General features: G+C 51.5%; 1 long non-coding RNA gene across 1 annotated transcript; it reads right to left on the reverse strand.

Annotated features, from left to right (window-relative positions):
* Positions 1-9,392: 9,392 nt before the first annotated feature.
* Positions 9,393-10,338, reverse strand: LOC112588349 (uncharacterized). The gene is made up of 3 exons (XR_003112778.1): positions 10,067-10,338; positions 9,721-9,798; positions 9,393-9,608 (listed from the first exon to the last, which is right to left on the reverse strand). It is a non-coding gene; the product is annotated as an uncharacterized LOC112588349 (long non-coding RNA).
* Between the last annotated feature and the right edge of the window lie 771 nt (positions 10,339-11,109).

Here is an 11,109-nt window from a genome sequence, read left to right on the forward strand (position 1 = left end):
ATAAAACGGCGGCGATCAAGCTCCTGAGGACCAGACCGATCCGTACCGCCGTTCGATCCAGACGCTCTATGCTGAAGGAAAGAACCTCCGGACCGCTTCGCTCTGCCTTCCACTTTCCGACTAGCCAACCGGCAACTAAGCGAACGGGATTGTGCGTCCGCAGTCTCGATCGAGCGTGCTCGATACTTGGCCGTCTCCCGTCTTCCTGGGCTCGTGCGTGCGCGTGCTCAGTCGAGCGTACTCGACAGTCTCTCGCCTTTATCCGCCGCCTTGAGTCAGGGGTTTGTTTGTCGGCGAACTCCGCTGAGCGTACTCAGCCTCTAGGCGATCCGTCTAGAGACCAAGAACCCGGGACGATGCGTCCGCCGTCTCCGCTGAGTGTCCGCAGCACTTGGTCGCTTTCCTCCGCGAACATAGGGAAAAGGGAAGGTGCGTACGCCTTCTTCGTCGAGAGTCCTCGGCCGACGGACGAAATCATTGCGCGTATTCCGCGACTCGCGTGCGTGCGTTCGACTGAGAGTCAAAATCTCCGGTCCGGCGACCATCTTTATGCGAGCGATTACGAGCCGAGTATTGGGCGATAATTGTCCGAGACGCCAGAGTCGCGAAGCGAGACCGATTACGCGCCGTTACCGTCATTACCGTCTACACGCGTCGCGCAATAGGCCCCGCCTCCCATGCGGCCTATCCGTCCGTGCACGCGCGTGTACCGCACACCGCACCGCACCGTACCGTACCGACGCGCCTGATAGACGCGACCCGCGACAACGCCTTCGGGGCCGAGCTCTTGTACATAAATCAGCATAGAATAAATTTAAGTTATTTATATTTCTATTCTCAAGTGTCTCGCTGCTTTCCTCCTCCTCGAACCCGGACTCCGACGAGACTTATCCGCGCAAAACGCGTAGCGACGACCGAACCGCGGAGTTTGGCCGTTACATTTGGCGCCCGAACAAAGGACCTTGCGAGGAGAAAAGAGGCAAGAGTAGTTAGCGGCCCGATCGCGATGGCGTGGGTATATAAGCTATCAAAGCAGGAACTGACCGAGCAGCTGTCCCGTCACAACTTGCACACTGACGGGACATACGAAGAGTTACGAAGGCGGCTCGATCAGTTCGTGCGAAGGCATCCGGAATTGTTCGCGGAAGACAACGGGGCGACAAATCCCGTAGCAAAGACCGACGAAGGGACGGTGGAAGTCCGCGACGATACGCCCGAACTGTCCATACCTCCCGAGGGGCCCGAACCCCCGATAGCCAAGGCAATGAATCAAATTCGGGAATGGGGTTGTTTCTTCGACGGACGAAACCCCCATGAATTTCTAGAATGGGTCGAAGAACTAAGCGAGGTTTATGATTACGCGGGAGAATATGTTCTTCGAGGGTTGCCAGAGATGCTGCAGGGCGAGGCCCTCGCGTGGTACCGTCTCAGTCGGCACACATGGGCAACTTGGGAGGACTTTAGAAGGGATTTTCGTGCGGAATATCTACCGCGTAAAATGTTAGCGCAACTCTGCCACGAAGCACGGAGCCGCGTACAGAGAGACGGGGAACCCTTCTCGAACAAAGTATTGACGCTCATGCGGCGCGCGGGCAGATGGAGTCCCGATGATCAGCTCGAGTTTGGCCGTTACAATTTTTTAGAAGTGGTAGGTGTTGGAGAGAAGGTGGCCAGAGATCAAGAGGCAGGCGCCCTCCTCTCTCCCCCCAGAGAGGTTGTGGCTGTAGACTCTGGCAGACTAGCTGCTGGGGGGCCACATGAATACTGGTCACCATCCTCCCCGGCGCGTAGCCGGAAGCACCGTCCTGACCGCGAGACTGGTGCAGTGAGTCCGTCAGATAATTTAGGGCGGTCACACAACGAGGGACATAGATCCTTGGGGTCCGAGGATAAAAACCCGGTGCCGGGGATAGATAGGTCCGGCCCTCTTTGCAAAAAGGGAGCACGGAATAAAAGCCCCCTATCCAACAAAGGGGCACAGAAGGGAGACACCCTCGATAAAAAGAGAATGGCTCAAAAGGGGGAAGGTGAGTCGGGACGGACTACCGAGAGCCCGGTGATCCGCTCCGACATTCTTTTGTCTCAGGGCTCCAGGCTGAAGGTCGTGGACAGGCGGATCGCACCAGCCCCAGATACTGCTAACAACACCAGCAGTGAGGAAGTGGCCGTCACCAAAAACACCGGTGAGAAGAAGAGGCACAGGGCGGCGACGAGCAATGGGGGCTCCTCTTTAATAGAGATGCCCACGCTAGAGCCGGAAAAGAAGAAGAGAGGGAGGCCGGCAACAACGGGCGCCGGGCTAGGGATACTACTCCGAAAAGCGGAAGAGAGAGAGAGAGAGAGAGAGAGAGAGAGGAAGAAACAAGCCTCAATAGAGCAATTGAAGCGGGAGGTCCGGGACCTCCTTGACAGGGGGATGTTCCGATCCATGCGGGATAGTATCCATGCGCCCTGCCGAGGAGGTCTACAGGGACCACGCATCCGGTGCGATGTTGAAGGAGGCAGGGTCGGCAGAACTAGCCTCTGAGGTGGGCCATGCGCTCGGTGCGGTCCGATTGGTGGCACGGAGGTCGAATACGCTTAAAGAGACCTTCGTGTCACTATTAAACCGCGCCGTGGCTACCTCAAAGGCAGTGATGTTGACCTTTCTGGCGAGGACGGCAGCCCAGGACGGAAGAGGGGAGAAGCTCACAAAGTACAGAAGGGAGATGGGGAAGCTCCAGGAGGAGCTGAGGAGGTTGAGGGTGGAGAACAGGCAGCTCGCAGAGGAGCTAAAGGCCAGGGAGGCCTTTGCTGTTCCCACTTTCGCCCCCACTCCTTTCCCATCTCCCAGAAAGGAAACCTATACGGAGGCGGCAGCAGCACGTCTGCGGAGGAGGCCGTAAGAAGAAGGCCGGAGAGGGAGAGGGTAAGAAGAAGGAGGAAGAAGAGAAGAATAATTGTTTCTTCTTCCAGTTCTTCGGAGGGGGACGGGAGGGGGGCCTGCTCCGGTGGAAATAAGTCTTATGACAATAATCTGCCGGAGCATATCCCTCTCCCGACTTGAAAGCCAGAGAAGGAAGTGAGAAAGGCGCTTGATACCTCCTTGGCTGCCATTAACCTTCCTCGAGAAGGAGAGGCGGAATACGCTTGACTTTCGGCCGAGATAAACCGCTTCAAGGACGAGATAGAGAGGATCGGGGTGGCTGGGAAGTCGGGGGCCCCGACGCCAACACCTGGGAAGGCAACCAGAGCCTGGGCCGTCTCAGCAGCCAGCTCGTGCCCCTCTTGCGAAGCAGGGGACGGCAGCGGAGAAGAAAAGGAAAAAGAGGAAGAAGGAAAAGGAAAGGGCGAAGCTGCGGAGGAAAGAAGGAGAATAATAGCAGCAGGTGGCCGGATCAAAAAAGACCCAAAAGCAACTTCCTCTGCAGGGAAAGGAGTGGAGATGGGGATTCCGGCACAGGAGCTGAAGAGACGTGGGATGGACCCCCTACCACAGGCACTGTGGGAGTATTTATCAGGAAAACCCACCGAAGAGACGTGGTCCAAGGTGGTGGGGAGAAAGAAGCGGCGAAGGACTCAAGAGGAGGAGAGGAAGAGGAGTAGTCCTGCTCCGCCATAAACTGCAGGGCCCAGGAGAGGAAAACAGGCAACGCCGGGGGCGAAGCCGAAGCTGCCGAGGTCGGCGGCCGTCATCGTAATATGCCTCCGCGATAGGTACCATGATTTCATGGTAGAGGCCAGGCGCCGCATTCGGTTGACCTGGAAATATCAAGTTCTCTAAGGGTCCGCCAAGCCCTGAATGGGGGAATGCTGATCGAGGTGCCTGGCCTCAACACGGGGACGCCCACTGACCGGCTTGTGGAGAAACTCCGCAAGCTGGCGGCGGAGAATGGCCCTGGTTATCGTGTCCAAAGGCCGGTGACGGTCGCAGCGTTGCGACTCACCGGCCTGGACATGATGATCGGAACCGACGAAGTGACGGTTGCCGTGTCTCTCGCTGAGGGATGCTCGCCTGCGGAGATTTCCGTAGGCGAGATGAATCTCTCCCAATGGGAGACTGCGGCCATGGTGGTACGGTGTCCGTTGGCGGCGGCCGCTAAGGTCGCTGCCGCGGAGCGGGTCCCGGTGGAATGGACCCGAGCCAGGGTGAAGGCGCTGCCCGCTCGTGCGCAGTTGTGCTTCCGCTGTTTAGAGCGGGGGCATGTGCGCGAGTGGTGCACAAGCGTCATCGACTGCAGCAGTCTCTGTTACCGCTGCGGTAACCCCGGCCACTGCGCCAAATGTTGCGAGGCAGCGGTGACACATTGCCCGGTGTGCGCAGAAGCAGGCAGGTCAGCCGATCATAAGATCGGAGTGCCTGCCTGCAAGCCCCCTCCTGGGATTAAGAAAAGGAGGAAAGGAGGAAGGAGCCAAAAAGAAGGACAGGCGCAGAGTAAGGAGGAGGCCAAACCGGAAAGGGAGGGGGCTGGACTGGACCCCTCCCTGGCAAGGGGCCTAGAGAGGGAGGAAGCCGGACCGGCCCTCTCCCCAACGGGGGACCTTGGAAGGGAGGGGGCCGGGGTTGTCTCCTCCCCAACGGGGAACCCGGAAATGGAGGTCGTGAGGACTCTCTCCACTGAGAAGGAGGCGGAGCAGCCTCCGGCGCCTCAGAGAAAGAGGAGGGGAGTGGTGGACGAGGCGCCCCCTAAGAAGGACCCAGTGGAGAGGGAGGCCAGGCCGGCCTCCTCTGCAACGAGGGAAGCTAAGGTAAGGAGGTAAGGAGGGTGGAGGTAGAAGCCCCACTCCCAACTGCCTTAGGGATGGAGGGGGATCTCGAGGGTGCACCACTCTCGGATCCCCAGATGGTCGACCTCCACTCATACTCCCCAGAGGAGGGGGTCGTGGAGGTAGCGCCTCCCAGCGCCTCGGAAGAGGCACCCACATCAGAAGAGGACATCATGGCCGAAACCTCCTCGGGAGGGCTGTCGGATATGGAACAATTCACTCCGACGGAACCCCCTGAGGAGGCAGAAGTAGAACGCCCGAAGGAAGCGTGAAAGGCTTAGCTTTTACGCCCCTTCGGGTCCTACAAACCAACTTCGGCCGCGGCGCCCGGGCCCAGGATCTGTTCATGAATAGGACCAAGGAATTGGGCGCTGGGCTGGGGTTGGTAACGGAGCCACGCTAGATCCCAGTCAACAGCGCTTGCTGGTACGGGAGCCGGTGCGGCTCCGTGGCCACGGTGGCCTGCCACGTAAAGGGGTTCACCCCCTGTAAATTCAGGACAAAGGGGGACTCCTATGTGACGGTTGATTGGGGGCCCATCACTATAGTGAGGTATATCTCCCCCACCGCAGAAACAAGGCCGGCCTCAGCGAACTCGCTCCGATTATGAGGGTCCTCGGTCGGGTCGGGGATGTGGTGCGACGGTGCCACCCCCGACCCATCGTGGTTGCCGGGGACTTTAACGCCCACTCCACAGGGTGGGGGTCTAGTCCCCGGCAAGAGGACCCTCGGGGCGGAGCCGTGGCCGGCTGGGCAGCGGGTCTCGACCTCCTGTTGATGAACAGTGGGTCGGCCAGCATCTGCGTGCGGCCGAATGAGGAGTTCGTCATTGACTTAACGTGGGCTTCCCCTTCGGCCGCCCGAATGTTCCGGGAGTGGTCGGTGGAGACCGAGAGTAAGACGTTGTCCGACCACCGCTACATCGTGTGGTCCCTCGGTCTCCCCGACCCTCCGCGGGTGCTGGACCGCCGCCCTGGGGAGGGGAAAATTCCCCTTCCCAGACGGTGGGCTACCAATCAATTTGACGTGGACAGTTTCCGGGCGGCCGCCCTCGTGGCCACCTGGCACCTCGACGTGCCAGGTGCGTGTGACCCTAGCCCCCTGGAGGGGGCTAAGGAGATGGTGCGCATCGTGGCGTCGATATGCGACGCCGCGATGCTCCGGTCCCACCCCCGCCAGCGCCGGGCTGCGTACTGGTGGACGGCAGCTTTCTCCGAGCTTCGGGAGGCCGCCATCCGAGCCAGAAGGGATTATTTCCGGGCCCGGCGACGAGGCGGGAAAAACGCGAGGGAGGAAGAGGGCTACCTCGAAACGAGGAAAGCTCTCAAGGCCGCCATTGTCGAGGCTAAGAAGAGAGCCTGGGAGCAGATGATGGACTTCCTGGACGAGGATCCGTGGGGTGCCCGTATAAACGGGCGATTGGCGAGATACGCCCTTGTAAGAGACGCCCCCACCGACGGAGACCTTGGGCCCCCAGGCCCTCGTGGGGCTCCTGGACACTCTCTTTCCGAGAGTGGAAGGGGGCTCCCCAGATCCCTGTTCCCGAGCAGCGGGAAGGGGACTGGGGAAAGGACTTGGAGGTCTCCCCGGAGGGGAGACGCCATGGCCAGGAAGCTCGGGGCCAGGGGCAAAGCGCCTTGCCCCGATGGCATTCCTGGCCGCACCTGTGCTCTCGCCCTCGGCGATGGGAACCTGTCCGCAGCCATGCGGGACACGCTGAGTGGGTGCCTCAAGGAGGGGGCATTCCCCCCGAAGTGGAGGAGGGCCAAATTGGTCCTCCTCCCGAAAGAGAGCAATGTGCCCGGTAATACGCCGATCTTCAGGCCGATATGCCTGCTGGACGAGGCGGGCAAGATACTAGAGCGCATTAATACTGACCGCCTCGTCCAGCATCTGTCCTTCGAGGGGCCGAACCTCCACGACCACCAATACGGGTTCAGGCCCGGAAGATCCACACTGGATGCGGTTCAGCGGCTCCGGGACCTGACCTGGGTGGTCGTTGACAGGGAGGGCGGGGTGTTGTTGGCGGTGCCGCTGGACATCACAAATGCCTTCAACACCCTGCCCTGGCCGGAGATTGGGCGGGCCCTCGAGTATCACGGGGTGCCCGCCTATCTCCGGCGCATCCTATCGGCTTACTTCGGAGGCAGGGACCTCGCCTATTCTGGGAGAGGCGTGGTCCAGGGTCGGCGCGCCATGGAGTGTGGTGTCCCGCAGGGGTCGGTCCTCGGCCCACTGCTCTGGGACATCACGTTCAACCGGGTACTGCGCTCTCCCCTTCCCCCGGCTGCCACGTCATCTGCTATGCAGATGACACATTAGTGGTAGCCGGGGGGAGAGGATGGGGGGAAGCCCGCCTCCGAGCAGAGGCGACATTACACTTCGTGGTGGCACCATCACGGATCTGGGACTCAAGGTGGCGCCCCGGAAAACGAAGGCCGTCTACTTTCGTAACGGCCGCCAAGGAGCGCCGCCGGAGACTCAGTAGAAATTTTATATAAAGTGTGCAATATTGTTCCAATCCAACCAAATATAGGAATATCAGATTTTGAAAGAGCGGAACGAAACGCACTAAAAATTGTTTTTCCTGGTATTAAAGTAATTGACTGTTTTTTCCATTATAGCCAGGTAAAAAATAACAACACATATAATAATAAACATGAAATGTACATCACTTTTCTTTATATTGCTTACTTATTACAGGCATTAGTACATAATGCAAAAAAGCATAGAATATTAAAGCATAGAATATTAAAGGACAAAAATAACAATGAAGAAATAAGATATGGTGCAATTAAATTATTAATATCTTTAGCTTTGTTGCCTGAACCTTTAATAGAGGGAGGCTTCAATACAATTTCAACAATAATTTTTGGCAATTGCAAATATATTGAGCCATTTCTTAATTATTATAAAAGAACATGGCTTAACGGTTTTAAATCCGAGTCGTTCTGTGTATATAAACAATTACATAAAACTAATAATATATCAGAGCGACATAACAGAGAACTCAAAGAAAAGCTGAATAAACATTCTATTGGGTGAGTGCAAAAGTTCGTGCGGAGTTTGTGAGTAAAAGTCACACAGTGATTAGGCAAACAAAAATCTTTATTCAATCAATGATATATTCTCCATCGTTTTCTATAATCTTTTCCCAACGTTCTGGCAGCATACGGATGCCTCGATCATAAAAACTGCGCGGTTTAGATTCGAAGAACGAAGAGACGCCGTTTTTTAAGGCCTCCAAAGAGTCAAAGTTTTTTCCATCTAAATAATTTTGCAATGACCGGAACAAGTGATAGTCAGATGGTGCGATATTAGGAGAATACGGTGGATGCGTTAAGACATCCCATTTCAGGCTCTTCAGTTTGCGCAGCGTCTTTTTCGAAACATGTGGTCTGGCGTTGTCGTGATGAAAGACGACTCCCTTGCGATTTGACAAAATCGGACGTTTCTCTTTTATTTCTCGATTCAGATTGGTTAATTGGCGACAGTACTTGTCCGAATCAATCGTTTCGCCAGCGGGGAGAAGCTCGAAATAGATTATGCCCTTGCAATCCCACCAAACAGAGAGCATCACCTTCATCGGGTGCAAACTGGCCTTTGGCATTGCGTCACCATGCTCACCTGATTATTTCCATGTCCGTTTGCGCTGAACATTGTTGTAGAGGACCCATTTCTCATCGCCCGTCACTAGTCGATCCAAAAACGACTCGTTATTGAGCCGCCCGAGTAAAGAAACGGCTGCAGAAATTCGCTTGATTTTGTTCTTCTCGGTCAGCAAATGGGGCACCCATATATCGAGCTTCAAATCGAATCCCATCTTTTTTAAACGCCGAAAAGCGGTTGATCGGTCAACGTTTAGTGCTGTAGCAACTTCTTCTGTTGAAATTCGCGGATTATTGAGCACTAAAGTACGCAAAACATCGTCATCAATGTCAGAAGGTCGACCAGAGCGTGGTTCATCTTCAAGGTTAAATTCTCCGCGCCGAAATTTAGCAAACCATTTTTCCACAGTTCGTTTAGCTGGTGCTTCATCCTGATAAACATCCTGAATGTTTTTTACGGCTGCGGCAACGTTTATTCCCTTCCGAAACTCGTAAAGCATAACAATAAATGCACCTTATCGATACTCATTTTTAAAGTGATATTTCTCGAAGCAGTTTGTATGAAAACAAATGATTTTTTTTTTAATAACAGCTGAAGACGTCACCTTTCCAACGTTATATAATATGTAGATGGAAGTATTAATGACAACACTTTACGACGCTTATAACTCCATCTATTGAAACTCCGCACGAACTTTTGCACTCACCCAATACAATCATCGCATTTTTAGGTATTTGTACACAGTGTTACACTTATTTTCAGAATATTTTTAATGTTTTTATAATTAGGTATTATATTATTTACAGCAAACTTGGCAGACCATCAAAAATATATACACAGTATTATTAATCACCCTGCATTTTGGTCAAGACCTGAGAATAATATTTTAAAAGAAAAAGAAGAAAAGTTACAAAAGATTTGGAGTAAAATAAATAATAATACAAACATAGATATTAATTTTATATGAACTGTCAGAATGAATAGGAAGAGAAATAAATTTATAAAACATGTTCTTAATTTTTTTATTCTTCTTTTAATTTTCCTTCTTGTTGCACAGATTTGCGATTATCTGACTTCTCATGGCTTATACATTTACTTACAATACATGATTTTTATTTTGCTATAGGTATTTCTTTTAAAAATTGATCCTCAATTTTTGGAGAAACTATATATTTCTGTATCAGATCTCAAATCTTAATAACCATATTTATAGAGGCAAGTATTGGAAACAAATCCTATTTGAAAGATAAAAGCTGAAAGATAAAAAACATATGATTCAGTACACTCAACAAGATGGTAATAAACATCGAATATATCTATAGAAAGCGTCGATAAAAAATAATAGTAAATATCAATTTCACAAACCTGCTCTCATCAATCTGTCGTGGCTTTGCTGGTGACGGATATTTGACATCAGAATGTAATTCCAACTTCTGTTTATAACTAGAAAACACTACCTTCAAAATTTGGCAACCTTATTCCACAGAAAATTATTCTCTAGATATCAACTTACAGCGAGCATGTGGATTATTGGAAAATTGAAAAAAAATTCAAAAGAAAGAATCGGTTCAACAACATGTACAATTATAAACAGCATAAACATAAATATTTTATCTTTCATCTTATGTAAATATAAACTACTCATCTGATATAATTGTTTATCCTTGATTTATATCCCCCTATCCTATATCTCCCTAGTTTCCTTACTTACACTTCTCTCATCATGCATTGTCATCTGTGTTCATTCCAAAGTTAATGACAGTTAACTCCTCAGTTAAGTGATGACAGTGATGACAAATTGACCCAGCTGTGAAGAACGATGCCATAACCATGAGTGATGTTCATCAAGGCTTGGAATTTGGCAACCTTATTCCACGATAATTATTCTCTACTAACATTCTGCAAACGCATACATAGCTGGGAAACTGGAACAAAAATTAAATCAAAGGACAGAATCAATTTAATAACATCTACAATTATAAACAGCACATGAATATTTAATTTTTTGTCTTATGTAAATATAAATTACTTATCTGACATATATTTGTTGATGACAATGAAGGTAAATTAATTCCAGTGCGAAGAACTATGCTCCAACAACCAGTAATATTTACTGTGACATGTCAAAACAAGGAAAAATTAAAATTATTTAATTACATATAATTGTTTATCTACTTACACACACACACACACACACATGCACACGCTCACGCGCACGCTCACGCACACGCACACGCTCACGCGCACGCACACGCTCACGCGCACGCGCACGCGCACGCTCACACGCACGCGCGCACGCACGCACGCACGCACGCACGCACGTACAACTTACATAAATACAATATTTATTATTTCTTTCTCTTGTTCACTTTGTATGCTAACTTATTATTTTATTACTTATATTCTCACTTATTTATCTCACTTATTACGTATTTTAGGTTTCCATTTACTTGTCATTTTTACTTAATTTTATTTTAATGAAATACTACAATATATGGTAATTATTCAGTTTAGCCACATCATCACCGATTTTGATGAAACTAGGCTCATTCAACGCGTTTTTGCAAAACAAACAACTTTTTCCTCTAGCAAAGTCGTCGCTCTGCCTTCCGAAGCGAGATATTAGGCGTTAAAGCAGATAACAGTTTAGGTTATGAATCCTGTCAGATGAGCTGAATGTAACAACACGAACAAACTGCACGAAGTATATGAGCATCACCACACACACACACCGAAAGGGGGTGCGGGGGGCCC

Source organism: Harpegnathos saltator, unplaced genomic scaffold, assembly GCF_003227715.2.
Source record: "Harpegnathos saltator strain DR-91 unplaced genomic scaffold, Hsal_v8.6 scaffold195, whole genome shotgun sequence".
NCBI classification, from domain to species: Eukaryota; Metazoa; Arthropoda; class Insecta; order Hymenoptera; family Formicidae; genus Harpegnathos; species Harpegnathos saltator.